We start from the raw sequence: 16,561 nt of genomic DNA on the forward strand, positions 1-16,561 counted from the left end.
AGGTAATTTCATTCATTTGACATATTTCCCTTAAATGTTGTTAGGTGTTTTTTTTTTTAATATTTATTCACAATACCTTTATTTCACTCATTTATTTTTTTACGTGGTGCTGAGGATTGAACCCAGGGTCCATGCATGCGAGACGAGACGAGCGCTCTACTGCTGAGCCACAACCCCAGCCCCTAGGTGTTTTTTTTTTTTTTACAGCAAAGGTGCGACTTGGCTCTCAGGAGCCAGGGGATGAAGGAGTGGATAGTGTAGGACCTCTCGATCGCCTCCCAGCCAGGTCCTACAGAGTGCCCATCCTCCCTGGTGAGAGGAGGTTTGGGGCCACATTTTAAACTTAGCCTTGGGAGACAGAGAGCGTTTGGGCATTTTGAAGGGGCAGCTGCAGTAGAGGAAAGGAAGCTGGGCCATTTCTCATTTGGGTTTTGTGGTTCCTGCAGGTTTCTTCTCTTCCCACGCCCATCCACTGGGCCTCCTCTCGCCTTGGCCACCTCAGTGATGTCTTCCCTCACCTCCCAACGAGTTTTCTTCCCCCTTTACCTCCAATTCAAATATGATCTCCTGTCCTCCTTTAAACCTCTCTGAGCACTCACTTATCTGAGGAAACCCTGCAGCATGGTGTCCCCCTGCCCTGTCTCCTAATCCCCCATCTCACCCTGCTCCCTTATTTAGGGACCCGTCTGGGTGTGTCGGAGTTTTGTGCACATCCTTGGTTGGCTGAGTACAGACTGATCCTGAGTCCTCGTCCTCATTTTATTGACAAGGGTGAATGTCACCTACGGGGCCATGTGTTAAAGGTTTAGTTCCCAGGGTGGTGCTATTGGGAGGTGCTGTAGACCTGTAGAAAGTAAGGGCTGTGGGAGGCCATTCCAACACTGGGGGCATGCCCTCACAAGGGATCATGAGACCCTGGTCCTCTCTTTTAATTCTCTTGGTTTCCTGGCCATGAGGTAAGCAGTTTCCCCTGCCACGTGCTTCCTACTATTGCTACTTGGTACACTTACCGGAACCCCGAAACCATGGGTCCACCTGATCTTGGACTGGAACCTCTAGAACTGCAAGCTAAATAAAGCTTTTCTCTTTATAAGTTAAATATCTCAGGTATTTTGTTACAGTAATACAGATCTGTATCACTTAGGTATCTTGTTTCCATCTCCTTGCCTATTTGCACAGCCCTCAGAGTACATCCATCGTGTTTCAGGAAATATAGTCAGTTGACTCAGAAACATTGATAGTTTAAAGTGGGCAGATGCCAACTGCTTATTTTCTATGGAAAACCGACCATGAAAATGGTAACTTTTTTGGAGCACATCCTCTGTGGTCATAATAAGTTAAGCACTTTTTGTTAATTCTTCATTCCTAACTACAGCCTTATTAGGTAGCTGTGGCTATTATCATCCCATTTTTACAGTTAAGACACCTAGGAATAGTGAGGTTAAGCAAGGAAATGAAGTCTTTGAGAGGGAATCCTAGACTCCAAAATGAGCCATCAGATGGTAAAAATCACCACAGCTAGAGGGGAAGGGATAGTTGAAAGATTATATTTCATTTCAGTATTTCATAACTTGGAGATTGCATATAAGCATCTGAATTTTCTTAAAAAAATAGACATGTCTAGCTACAATATGCTAGAGCCAAGCAGAATCTGTTCCTTTAGAGGGGGTTAACTCCCTCCTGGCATTGCACAGTTGGCTCATGCCCCCTCATAATTTTTGTACTATTTAATACTTAAAGGTTTTCCTGCAAATTTGAAATCTTGCTTATCTGAGAGGTTTTGATTGTTCACATAAAATTTACAATATGGAGCATGATAGGGAAAATTTAGTGTAAAATCCTCAAGTGGTTCAAGTACTTGAAGTTAATCGGTTCCTGTGAAAGGATTGGTTGAACATGAAAACTCTAGTTTGTCTGAAACAGAGAAACAAATGCAGATTTCTTCAACAAAGGAAGATTTTAGGTGTGCTTAAAATATCCAAGAAAACTCACTAGGAGAGACCTCCTCCTTCCACATAGTTGTATTGGCCATTTCCTCCTCTCTCAAATGCAGTTCTTGTGGCCCATCCCTAGAGCTGCGTATCCTTGGTCTTCTTGTGGTCTTTGTTCCCCAGGGGTCCTCCATGCATAAGACTATATTTGTACTTTCTCTCTAGAACCTCTCTGAATGGAGACCTTTTGCTTTCCTGTGCTCATAGCAGCAGCAGTTAGCTTACTGGGCAGCTGCTGCTGTCAGTCATCCTGCCTCACATATTCTCACATACTCTCAGCCAGGATATGGTGGGTTATAGCAAGCAGTGTTTTTACCAGTTCCATTCAAAACTTTGTTTTCCCTGAAACTTAAAATGGGGCTTTATATGACGTGAAGGGAGGTGTGTATAAAAGCGAAGGTAGGGTGCAGAGTAGATGTCTAAGGACTTCATAGCAAGTGCACACACCCCTGTGTGCCCACTCTGCTGTGATCCTGATCCAGGACACTGCAGTAGCTTGCAATTCTAGAGGTTCTAGTCCCCACATGTCTTTCTCTAGAAGCATACTATCATTTTCTTACTTTTCTTCTGGATAATTGTTTTATCATCAATAGGGTCTGCCTGGGTAATTCTTCATTATGGGTGACAGCTATGACCACTTTTCAGTGGTGAGAGGAAAAAAAACCACTATATTCTAAAAACATCTATATTCTGTAGAAACATATGATGTATTAAATTTATTGATGAAAAAACAATATGCAATTTTAAAAGAAGGAGTAATGGAAAAAGAGCACCTATACAAGGATGGATGATCCTCTTTTCAGAGCCAGCCTGCACATAGTTCTTCTGCTTTGTGATCCATGAAAAATTGTATGTGTGTGATTCAAGAACATAGTATAGAAAGAAGTGGCTGGAATCCATTTTACCCTGACTTAATTGGATTTCTGTGAAGGGCTCATTTTTAGAAATATGTATTTGCCCTCTGTTTTCTTGTTTTTAAGGTAAAATGATTTATAACCAATATTTCCTGATATATTGCTTGAATTTATTTATTTATGATGAATAGTTTGTCCTGTGACTCACCATCTGTGCATGCGTCTGTCTTTGATCAGTTCTGGGAACATTTGCAGTTACACATGACCAGATTCTTCATCTGAACCAGCCTCTGCCTTCCTTGGCTACAGACAGAAATCTTGCTCACCATGGAGGACTGTGCGGGTGCAGGAAGGGGTCTGAATTCCTTCAGTAGGAGAGGGTGAAGGCAATGATGGGTTCTTTCTGAATACCGTCACATCTTAACTTCTGTAAAAACTAGCATTTAAAACCAATTCCTTGCACGAGTTTTTCTAACTTTTTTCAGATGTAGGCAAGCTGTGAAATGTTAAGGCAGAAAATACACACACACACACACTGTACTCCCATGGGCCTGAGATGGTCTGGACTGGATTCAAAACTTACTTTTTTTTTTCCTTTTGATAGGTGGGGGAAATGATTTTTCTTTCTTTCTTCTTCTTCTTCTTCTTTTTTTTTATTGGTGTGTAAAGTAAATATTAAGCCTAAAAAGTGATGTCATCCCCAAGTGTACTCCAAATAAGACTGGAACATGCAAGATATCTTCTTTTATCCTAATATCTACTTTAAAGTAATGACAAAAATACTTCCTCTTACCTGGGCCTGGGCATTGGGAAGCCCAAGAGGCTCTCTGGCAGTAATTCCTTAAATATTGGGATAAATATGAGAAAACTGAGCATGATGAATTGCATTTTGATTTGAATTAATAAGTGGTCATGGGAACCCAGCAGCACAGATGTTTTGAAGCTGGGAAAGCCGTCAGCAGTTTGGGAATTCTTCATGCGCCATGTTTCCAAGGACGGGCAGCCACTGACTCATAAGCGGGAGCTTCAATTTTGGCCCTGGTGGGTGTCAGTAAATAACAGTTGTATGAAAGCAAAGTCTACTCTGCAACTTCCTCCCAGACTTGTGGTCGTGTGTTTCCTAGAATGCTCCAAGAACAAGTTTACATAACTGGTCCCAAGCTTTGGCAACTGAGGGGTGGACTCCAGTCCAGCCGTGGAGGTGACTAACAGAGAAGAATGCATTCTATTTAAAGAGGAGTGTCAGTGTCTATTTAGATAGGAGAAGGAAAGGGCCAACAGTTGGCCCTTTTGGCTCCCCCAGGCCCCACTCACAGAGAGGCAAACTTCATCAGCTGTCCATCAGGACAAGCTTGTATTTGACAGCCCTTTGTCTGTTGCGCTGAGTCCCAGCTTTGAACCACAGTTTCAACATTCCTGCCTTTATAAAAGGTTCTAATTTCTGTTCATCTTCTCTATTTTCCCCCTTTCTGTGGCTTTCTTATTAAGTCATTTTTTTCCTTTACATTTATTATTCATTTCAATTCTGGCTCATTTGTAGACACCTTGACTGAAAAGTGTGTCATATGTGGATTTCAATTTCTTATAGATTGTATTGTAAATATATTAATGCTTAAAAATGAAAAGGAACCCTTTACTGAGAATGTTTTGGTCCAAAAGTGATTAGAGTCACTGATTAGAATGTGTTTGCAAATGAAAAATGCTATGAGCCTGCATAGGTGGCTATAGCAGCATAATTTCTTAAAATCTGGGACCTGACCATAAATGTTGACATCCCAGGATCCAAAGCAGGGAGCTCAGAATGGAATGGGAACCTGGTAAGTGTTCACTGTTCAGCCTAATCCAGGCTTTGGGGAATCCATGAAATTGATTTTGGCAGTGCTGATCCCACTTCTCTGAAATACCTGTCCACACTGGAGAGCAAAAGGGCTGTGTGGCCCCTCTGTTAGCAGGTTGTCTCTGTAAAGTTACATATTTTGATTTCAAATTGTGGCATACTACTCCAGTTTATAAATTTTAGAAGTTTCAATATAATTTAATGTTTCTGAGTGTGGCTTTACAGTCCTGGAACCAATACTTTGTAGCCAAAGTACAAGTTCCTTCCTCTCACAAGTTTTCTTATCTATAAAATGAAAATACCTCAGAGAATCATTATGAGAATTAAAGGAGATGATACATGTAAAATACTGAGCTCAGATCTGGAACATGTTGATTTCTCCATAAAAAAATAACTAAACCTAAATACATTCCTATATAAAATTTTCAAATATTTTTCACTGCCCCAAATTAAACAAATATGAAGGTAAACTGATGTTCCAGTAAGGTGTGCCATGTTTTTCACAGTTTTGAATTCTAAACCTTCCCAGGTGTTCACTCTAGCTCTGTGTGTGTGTGTGTGTGTGTGTGTGTGTGTGTGTGGTGTTTTCTTTTCTACACAATATTTCACAACTTGTCTTTATATGAAAAAATGACCCACAAACCTGAGTAAGGGATACTCTTTAAATGTGAGGTTTTAGGTATATTAAATTTGAACTAATTGAGGGAGTACCTGGCTTCTTATCTAAGTCTTGATGGCTTTAGCTTTCTTTGATCTTCTGCAACTGCAAGAAAAAAGGGTATTTTATGCAGCTACAACAAAGTATTATTTGCATGTTTTCTAGTCCAAGATACTTTTTCCACCATTTTCTTTTTCAACTACCAACTAATCATGTTATGTAAATATTTAGCATAAAAGATTAAGAGAATAAGAATGCTTAGAGAAATTTTATGCATTCATTTTTATATATGTTTACTTTAAATTGATAATTTCTTCACCATCACCAGGATTTTGATGTAGACTCAAGACCACCAATTTGAACCTTTGATTACTGCTCATCTAGACAATTTTCTGCCAAGAAATGGCACTAAACTCAAGACTGCTCCTGGGCTACTAAGGGTCAAGATCATGATAGTTGCTTGAGGGTTGTCATTTAACTAAAAGATTCACATTTGAAGATCAATGAGATGTTCTGACAATATTCTATGTATGTGCACTCCCTTTTTTCAAAAGGTGGCCTCTCTGATGTATTTGACTTGCAATACTCAACACACATGCATCCTTTAAAAACATCTGCATTGACTTCCTGTTTGTGTTTAGACATAAAGAAAAGAAGAAAATATTGAGATATATTAAGAGAACATCTTCACTTCAACAAAACTACAAACCCTATAAGGATATTGCTATAGTTTGAATCTTCCAAAGTTCATGTGCTAGAAACTTAATCCCTAATGCAACAGTGTTAGGACCTTTAAGAGGTGATTAGGTTATAGAGACAAACCCTCAAGAAGAGATTAATGCTGTTATGGTCTCCTTATATAGAATGTGATCAGCGTCCTTACTTCTATCATGCCCCTTTTCTCTTGTCTTTCCACCTTCCGCCATGGGATGACATAGAAAGAAGGCCCTCAGCAGAAGTGGGCCCCTTGGCTTTGGCCTTCTCAACCTCCAGAACCTTAAGAAATAAATCTTTATCCTTTATCAATTACCTAGTTTCAGGTACTTTGTTATAGTTGTATAAAACAGACTAAGACCCATTGTTAGGAGTGTTAAATGAGAATGAATATATATATACACTTCATAAATATTAGTTGTTCTGAATTCTCTCTGATACTTCCAGATAACCATAGCATTGTTTGGCATGCATTAGAAGTGGGGAGATGATTTATCTGGGGTCCAAAATCTGGGTTGTGATCCTTAAATCCCTAGTATTGTTTTTACCTCTGTATATACATGATATGGCAAACTCTTTGGCTCTCTTCCATAATGTGGAGAGATTGATAACAAGTCAAGCCATTGAACTACTTGAATTCAAATATTGTCTGCTCATTGATTCAATCACTAGCCATCCCTGCCAGGCTGACTTTCCTCAATTTCACATCTGTACCCATGGTTATCTGTCTAACAATACAGGAGGATAGAAATCCAAAGCTGGTCTTAAATGCCACACGTACAAGAAGAAAACATTTATGTATTTTTAGTCTCCCTACATAGAGCTTCTCTGGACAAGACGTTAAGACTCGCTCACCATGTGAATTTGGGCATGTGGAAATTTGGGCTTTCTCTTACTACCATTACTCAGCCTTTTGGAACAAGTGTTTTGCCCAGTCATTGTGCAGGAATGAATGTTTTATGAACTATTACTCAAAGAAATAGTGACCCACTCCCAAATTAATAGTTACACTCCTTCCAGAAACCCTTCTTTGCCATCACCTATGTATAGACTGGTATCTTGCCTTCATCAGAAGAATCCAGAGGTTGGTCATTTCTGACCCCTCTCCTTCACAAGCACACCACATTTTTTATGAGTTAATAACTGCTCTCTCCTCTTAACTAATTACCTGCCTATCTCTTGGGAAGAGTTCCAGGTTTCCTTTGCCAGTATGTCTGTGTTAATTATTTGTAGGCTGACTACCCACAGAGAAATTATATTTGAATTTTTTTCTGCATACTAACATTCAGATTATGTTTTCCAATAAAAATAAGTCAAAGAATTTCCGATGATGACTTGGTCATGGAAACAAATTTTAAATCCACAGAATAATTGTAAATGGCTCTACCAAGTTTTCCCTGAAATATTTAATGCTTCTTTCAGCTTATGGGAAAAAGTATGTTGAAGGCAGGGCTCAAGGACTTCAGAAACTTCCCTGAGGGTGACTTATATATATGCACTTTTGTGGATGTAAGGAAGATGGTCACTGCCAGTCCTAGAGCCCCCCCCCCGCCCCCGCCTGCAACACCCCAAATGCTTACACAGATGGAAGAGGAGAGAGAGTGGGAATGAATGTATGAATATCAGAAAATGAAGTAGAATAACTATAAGGGAGACAAGAATCACTACCTTCAATACAAATTGATTTTTTAATGTTCAATTTATAAATTATGGTATGTATTTTTCTGTTTCCTAAGCTTTTAGAATTTGGCTTTCTTAGGACATAGTAAAAAATAATTATGCATTACAGTAATGTAGCTAAATTGCATTTTTTTTAAAGACTAATCTCATTTTGTATAGGAAAACGCTTCAAGGAAGGAAAACCAACTTGAATTAAACTAATTGAAATTTTAGAATGGAGCCAGTTTTTGAGAGAACTTTGGGAATTGTTTGTTCCTTCATAATTAGGTCACAGGCATTGATGGCGAGATAGATCTGGAGGTGTTGATTTGCCCTTTACTTAATGAGTTTGTTGAAGTTAAATTTTGTTTGTCTTGAGCAATTGCATTCTTTAGATAAAAGTGTCTGGCTTTTTATGCAAGACTGACAATCTCCAAATGCAAAATGTTGCATGAACACTCTAAGTAAACTGAATCCGATTTCGTGATGGGATTTACTGATTTATTTCTCAGCTGCCAGAAAACGCCCAACAAATTCATATTTATTTTTTATTAGTAACTTCATATTCTTGAATTATTAATTTTCATTGAGAAAGTAGCTTTAATTCTAGTTTTGGCCCTACGGAGACCTGAGATTATGAAGCATTTTCTGAAAACAAGAAAGATCTTATATTTTCATCAGGATCTTTCATTTCCTAAAATAAGATGTATTCACCCAATCATTGATTCTTTTTTTTATTTTTTATTTTTCTGGTACCAGGTATTTAACCCAGGAGCACTTTCCCACTGAGCCATATCCCCAGACCTTTTCTATATTTTATTTAGAGACAGGATCTCCCTGAGTTGCTTAGGGTCTCATCAAGTTCCTGAGGCTGGCTTTAAACTCATGATCCTCCAGCCTCAGTCTCCCAAGTCTCTGGGATTATAGGCGTGTACCATAATGCTTGGCAGCAACTGGTTTTTTAGGTATAGTTCATGTGGCTCTACAGGTTTAATCTCATTCATATATTACTTATGCCATTCATTTTTTAAATATAAAAATGTGGGGCTGGAGTTGTGGCTAAGTGGGAGAGCACTTGCTTAGCATGTGTGAAGCACTGGGTTCAATTCTAAGCATCACATATAAATAAATAAAATAATGGCCATGGACAACTAAAAAGTATTTAAAAAATAAAAATATAGAAATGTGCTTGAAAACATTAATCAATTCTTATATATTTTCTTATATTACATTTGGTTCTAAGTAAGTATCTATTGACATCTCATCATGTGTGATAATATGCTTTTCATTAATTCTTCCCAGTGGCAAAGAAAAAAAAATGTAATATGTAGGGTTTTTGTTTGTGTGTTTGTTTTTTCTAAATCTAATTTTTATTCCAGTATAAATTTCCATGATACCATATGGTTCCCACTATTTCTATAGAAAAATGCAGAGTTCTGCAGTGATTTACAAGAAAAGCAATATTTAATATGGCAGACCTCTGTATTAAAAGAGAAGACAACTGTGCTATAATATAAAGTTTTACAATTGTTTTGCAATTCATCTATATAAAGCATAGTTAAATTGTTTGTTTTGTTTTTGTTTTTGTTTTTGTTTTTAATGACAGCCCACAGAAGGAAAGTTCTGCTCCTGGTCTGAGATTTTCAAATTCTACCTTACTGAGTCTTAGATTTGGCCAGATGTAACTCTGTGTGAGAAGTACATATTTTTTTCCCCTGTAATTTGGGTGTAAGTGTGGATGCTGTTTCAGGGTGGTTTGGCTTCTCCTCCCTCTTCTTTTGTTTGTGGAGTACTGGTTTTTCCCCACAAGGAGTCCTCCTCAGCCTCTTGCCTTTTCTTCCTGCTCTTGGGGTGTTCATCCCACCCTCTGTGATCTCCAAATCCTGCATTTATATTTCATTGTTGCTTTTGCCATGGTGTATTATAATTTGTCTGTTTAAATAAGGCATTGATAGCACTTGATTGTATTTATATTATAGCATTTAACACAGGAGGTTGTAACAGTTTGAATATCTTTCCTCTCACTAGGCTTTGAGCTTCTCAAGGATAGAAAACACGTTTAGTTTGTGTGTGTGTGTGTGTGTGTGTGTGTGTGTGTGTGTTGCTGAGATGGAGCCTAAAGACTTATGCATCCTAGACCACTGCTCTACCACAGAGCTACATCCACAGCCAACACATTCAAATTTTTAGCTGTAGGCTTAGGTGCTCAATTAATTGGCATGGTATTTTTTAAATGAATGACTATTCATAGTAACAGCCAACATTTACTACACAGGTTAGTAAATACTTTGGATAACAGTGACCAAAAAACGGGTGTGAACACTTAAACGTTTTCTCAGCCAGGCTGATGCTGATACTGATGCTGTTTTGAGGAGCATATTATTAAGTCAATAAAGAGTGAACAAAATCTACCATGAATGCCATAATATTGAAGTGGGCTTGAGTTCTGTAAAACAGTGTTTTCTATAGACATTTCTAAATTAATGCTACATATGTAAATGTATATGTTATGTCTCCATCTATGGGCTCTTCTTGTTGCACATGGGGTTTCTGTATTTGTTATAGTACTTCTGTGTCTTATAGAGGCCACTAATGTGCTATTTAACACTATGTGTAGAGGATCAGACTCCTCAGTTTGCCCAGAGTACCCCAGTGTTTGTCCATTGTTAACGGCTTCCCCTTTAACTCTCAGAATTGCCATGATTTGGACAAGATGGTCTCCCTGCCTATAGGCAGATATGGGCATTACATCTGTTTTATCTTGACCCATAGAAACTATGCAAAAAAAAAGTGTTAGAAGCACATTTACTTCTATCTCTAAATTATTCATCTCCATGAATATTGTTATAAACTTGATTTCAGTTCTCTTTCTGGTTGTGCGCAAAGTGGTATACATTTTACTTGATCATTTCTAACCATTAAAACATGACTCTTTGATCAAATGTATATGTTGTGTTCCTATGTGTATCCATAGTTATAGTTAAGTTAGAAAATAACCCATTCTGGGATCACTCACATTTAGTTAGCCCTTACTTCCTTTCTTCATTTTTCTCTGGAGTAGCTTGAAAGTCATCAGGTCTCATTATTGCCTGAATTGCTCTACAAAATTCTGTGTGTGTGTGTGTGTGTGCGTGTGTGCATGTGTGCACAGATTTTAGGAATTATTACTGCCAGGCACGGTAGTGCACACCTGTAATCTAGCAGCTCTTCCTCCTCTGGTGTCAAGGGGGCTCTCACTTGAGGTCCTCTGCCTGTTGTGAGGAAAGGGGTCCTCCGCTGTTCTCAGTTCTGCTTCCAAGACCATCATCTCTGCCTCTCCTGGTGTCTCTTCCATCTCTCCTTGATGCCCTGGATGAAGTTCTTTGGCCAGGGTTGAAAGCTATTTAAGTGTTACCACCCACAGTCATGTTCTGAAGAGGGTCCCAGGGTGCAGTGTACCCCCAACTGTCCCTAGCACTCTCCAGGGAGGGACTGAGGGCACTCCTTGTCACCCCTTTGTTTACAAGTCTTATTCTGGGACCTCAAAACCAATCAAGTGTTCTCTTCACCTGGAGCCCTGTGGGGTCTCGCTCACAGGCAGGCCCAGGTGTGATGCACCTGTTGTCCTAAATTTCTCAGAAAATGTGGGGAAGCAGACCAGGGTCTTCCTTCTCAGCAGGTATTATGATTGCTTTCTGTATAGTTTAAACTTCATGAACTGTAAGTACTACAGCTTAATGAATAAAAACTCACTTATATTTTAACATGTTCGCATATTGACGACATGTCAACTGTTTGTATTTTGACATAGATTTACTAGATGGGAATTTAAGTGTTTCCCCAAGCATGTTAAGTCTGCCCATACATGTGTGTAGGTGGTTCTTCATTAACTGACCTGCACTGTCAATCCTCCACTGATTCTCTTTTTTTTTCTTTTTCTTTTTTTAGTATTATACAAATGGCATGAATTTGGCCACTGCCAACTTTCCCAGGAAAAATGAAATCTTTTACAGCTGAAAATAATTTAGTCCTTGGCATGGAGTTCTTTAGCCTTCTATCTTGGGAAAAATGCTTTTTTAATCCAATGGTTTATTGCAAAAATGATTCAGGCTTCTGTTTACATGATGAAAAGGCAAAATAAATGATATTATTTTATTGGGAAACTGGGTCTAAAACGCCTTCAAAGCAACTTGGAAATTCCAAATCTTCTTGAGCTATTTGTTTCTCTCTGAAGAAAATGCAGATTTAATGTTCTCATCAGATTATGTTTGTGTTTTCTGTCTTCCTCCAATTTTTCTTGATGAGATTTATTTCTCTTCTTGTTACTAGTGTATCCTCACACTATAAGAACGTTTCCCCAGCAAACGTCACACATTGGCTTCTTAACCACTTTATGAATTATGTGTATTGACTTAAAGCAGGGTAATTTAATCACACTGGCTGTTTGATACACAGTGAGTTGATGGGTGCTACATTTTATGCTTTCTAAAAAGCAAAAGAAAACTTAGTGGGGGGGATGCAGAGCAAAAGCAATTTCACTTGCTTAAAAAAAGAAAGGAAAAAAATACATACCTTTAGTGGAAATTCACATTTTTTAGAAGAAATAAATTATTATGTCCATTAGAGTCAATAAAGGCAGTCTGCCAGTCTTCAATTTCTTCTGTAATCAACTATGATATGTTTCTTTTTATGAGAAGGGATAACATGAAAGAAATAAATGCTAGTGAGTTTGTGGTAAATACTGGGTCAAGGCCAGGAGAATGGGAGGGTAAAGCTTGAGCTTCAGATTGTTGGAAAATAGGATCCTGTTGCTACAGTCAAAGACTTGTAGCAACTTTGAGTAAAGGACCTTTTAGAGTAAGATAAGTAAATTACAGTTAAACTGTGTTTCTTTTGAACTGTACTCTGCCGTTTGATATGAGGGTATTATTTTGAATAATTTTTCAATTAAATTGAATCCAGTATAAGCAAGCATTATCAATAATTTTCAGATAAATCTATACATCAACATTTCTCACAAATGCATTACGGTGGAGTTTTTTCTTAGCAAAGCAGGAATATCAAGTTGTAGTTAATTCACTATAGAGATTCACTAACCAACTAATGGTTTTACCTGCCCAAACCTATGGAAACCCTGACATAACCTTAGCATCACTTACCAATTATTTCCCAAAGTGCAGGCAAGTCTTTCTCAAAAAGTTTCAGAAACATTGCCTACAGAACAAAATTCAGCTTCTAAATGGGAAGTTGCATTCTGAAAATGTTCTCGAGATCTGCTGAACAGCAATGTGTACAATGTGTGACACGACTGTATTGCATGCTTAAAAATGGTCTTGATGGTAAATTTTATGTGGCATGTTTTTTACCATAGTGAAAAAAAAAAAAAACCCAAATCCAAATTCTAATAGTAGCATTAGAGGGCAGTGGTGACTGTCTTTCCAGCCTCATCTTTTGCTTATTCATTCAACATATCTTTTCAAGTACCTCTTACATGCCAGAAGCGCAGCAATGAACGAGATAAACACAGCCCCGTGTGCAAAATTTAAAACAAAATATCGCTAGAGTGGAAAGGGCTACTATATTTGTTCCTGTTCCTTATGCTTGTGCTGTAGATATTCTTAGCAATCTCAACACATACCTCACATTTATGTACTTTTAAAGCTCTGTTTATGATACTCTCTCAGTCCTAAATGCCTGCCTGCCTTCTGATTCTGCCTCCTCACTCCTCATTCTTTCTAAACCCATCACCAGTCCTTTGGTCTCTTTAAGACTCCATTCCAACCTAGCCTGAGAGATGAAGCTCCTGTGGTCTTGCGTCATTCTTTATCTCCCCACCCACCAGCCTGACCTGCTGTTGGAGAGAGCATTTTTCAGGCACTAAAAACCATTTGTCCAATTGAAGTGACACCATTAAAGTAGCTTGAATGTCTTTTCCTAGTATATACCAGATACATTGTTTTAATCTTAAGATGTACTCTCTTACTTTTTTTGGCTGTAACGTTTCAGTTACACACTACCAAATGTCACATATAGGTTGTCATGAGTATTGTGTGGCCTCTGGCTCACACGCTTCTGAAGGAGTTGAGTGAGCACAGGGGCATACTCCGAAGTAGAGGAATTAATGAGAATCACCACCTCATTCTGCCGTGTCCTCGTCACCAAGAGTCTCTTGAAGCAATAGTAACATTTGCTGCACATTAGAATTTTTTTTTTTTTCACTTGGGACATTAGAGCACAGAAATTTCCCCCATTGATATTAGACACATAATGCACATCAGTGATGGTCTTCTCACAAACATTGTGTGCATTCTTGGCTGTAACGAGGACTCCTGTGTCCATGACATGGACATCTGGTAAGGGGACCAGCTAGCAGTGGCAGAGGGGAGCTTGGGTTTGAAGCCCTTGGCCATCTGTCTCACCACATGGACTCGTAACCTCGTGATGAGTGTCACTTCCTCCTTCCTCGGAGCCAGAACAAACAGCTCATTGTGAGTAAATGGTCTTTTCAGTATGGTCCTTGGTTCTTCACCCAGCTTTGGAAGGAAGAGGACTTTAGAACTTCCGAGTCATTACACATGTGGATGCTCTGGCTTTCCGAGTTAAACTGTAGTGGGTTTGAGAAGCAGGGTGTGCTTCTAGTCCTAGCAATTTGGGAGGCAGAAACAGGAGGCTGGAAACCAGCCTCAATGACAGAATGAGAGCCAGTCTCAAAATGAGGGAAAATGATACTTTCATGATACCTGAAGAGTTGTTTGGGTCAGATGAAAAGCAAGTAGCCCTGCCTTTGGGAGCTACAGGATCCTCCCCACCCGTAGTGCTTTACAATTAACAAGTAAAAGTTGTATATATTATGTTGCACTACGCGATGTTATGATGTACCACGGTACATGAGGTGAACATATCCCTCACCTCACTCAGTTAACTTTGTGTGTGGTCAGAACATTTAACCACCCGCAGCCAGTGCAAATTCCAGGTACATGAATTTCAGGTGAACTGTAATCTGGAACTATATACATTAGATATCTGGAACTTGATCCTCCTGCCTAAAACTTTGTACCCTTTGACCAACATCTCCCCTGGCAGCCACCATTCCACTCTCTTCTATGCGTTTAATTTTTTAGGTTCTGCATACAAGTGGAATCATGTCATTCCATATCTGGGGCAGTTAGCATAATGTCCTCCAGTTTCACCCATGTTGTTGCAAATGACAGAATTTCTTTTAAGACCGAATAATATTCCTCTGCATTAGCGTGCACGTGCACACCTACACATCACATTTTCACATTATCTTTTTCCATTCATATGGCAATGGACATTCAGGTTGATTCCCTATTTTGGCTATTGTGAATAATGCTTGCACTGTAAAACAGGACCATCGATTTCCCTTGGATGTACTGATTTCCTTTCTGTTGGATACATCCAGAAGTGGATTGCTAGATCATGTGGTAGCTATTTTAAAAATTTTTTGAAGAACCTCACCAAGTTCTCTGCAATGGCTGTACTAGTTCCCTCTTCCAAAGAGTTTGCAAGGATGCCCTTCCTCATGTCTGCCAGGACTTCAGTGTGAGGTGATATCTTATTGTAGTTTAATTTGAATTTCTCTGACAATTAGTGATGATGGGTTTTCATATACCTGTTGACTATATGTATGTCTTATTTTGAGAGATCTCTGTAGTTTCTTTGCCCATTATTCAATTCGGTTGTTTTGTTTTCTTGCTATTGAGTTATTTGAATCTTTATATATGTAGACATTGGCTATTGTGAATAATGCTTGCACTGAAATATTGTGCAAGCATTATTCACAATATGCTTTATCAGATGTATGGTTTCCCATCCTGTAGATTGTCTTGTCACTCTGTGATTGTTTCTTTAGCTGTGCTTTTTAGTTTGATGTAACACCATTTCTCTGTCTTCTCTTTGTTGTTTGGGCCTTTAAGCTCATATCCAAAAATTCTTTGCCGAGACCAATGTCCTAGAGATTCTTCCTGTTCTAGTAGTTGAGCAGTTTTCGTTCCTGTGTTTAAGTCTTTAATTCATATGAGTTGATTTTTGTGTATGGTATGACATAAAAGCACAGTTTAATTCTTCTGTGTGTAGATATCCAGTTTACCCAGAACCCTTCATTGAAGGGACTGTCTTTTCACCCTTGTGTGATGCTGACACCTTTGTCCAAGATCAATTGACTGTAAATGTGTGGATTGATTCCTGGGCAGGAGCCACAGGATTTGAATGGGGTTTTGATAACTATGATGGCTTCTTAGACTGGCTAATAGGACTGTTTTTGAAAAAAAGCAAATTTATTTTTAACTGTGTTAATACACATAACACATGAAATTTACCACCTTAACCATTTTAAGTGGACAGTTCAGGAGTATATAACGTTCACATTGCTGTGCATCAGACTCTAGCACTGTTTGCTCTTGTAAAACTGAAATGCTGTGCTCATTAAACAACAGCTTCCCATCCTCTATCCCCCACCACCGGCAACCACCATCTGACATTTTCTGTCTGTGAATTTGATAGATACCCCAAAGAAGAAGAATCATACCATACTTATCTCTTTGTGTCTGGCTTACTTCACTTAGTTTAATATCCTCCGGGTTCATCCATTTTATAACAACATGTGACAAGATTTCCTTCCTTTTTAAGAATGGATAATGTTCCTTTGCATGCATATGACACCTTTTTATATTTATTCGTTCATTGATGGATACTTTGTGATTAATTTCATATCTCAGCTATTGTGAATAATGCCACTCTGTACAGTGTGTTCACTTCTTTTTAGTATGTATATAGATGTCAGATGACTGGACTATGTGAAAATTCTTTTTTGAATGTTTTGAGGAACTGGGGTACCGTTTTTCATAAA

General features: G+C 38.6%; 1 protein-coding gene across 1 annotated transcript in view; it reads left to right on the top strand.

Moving 5' to 3' along the window:
- Window positions 1–16,561, top strand: part of RNF150 (ring finger protein 150) — a 222,296-nt gene that overhangs the window by 65,485 nt on the left and 140,250 nt on the right. The window lies entirely within an intron of this gene.

The sequence above is a fragment of the Spermophilus citellus genome, assembly GCF_964194105.1.
Source record: "Spermophilus citellus genome assembly, chromosome: 8".
NCBI lineage: Eukaryota > Metazoa > Chordata > Mammalia > Rodentia > Sciuridae > Spermophilus > Spermophilus citellus.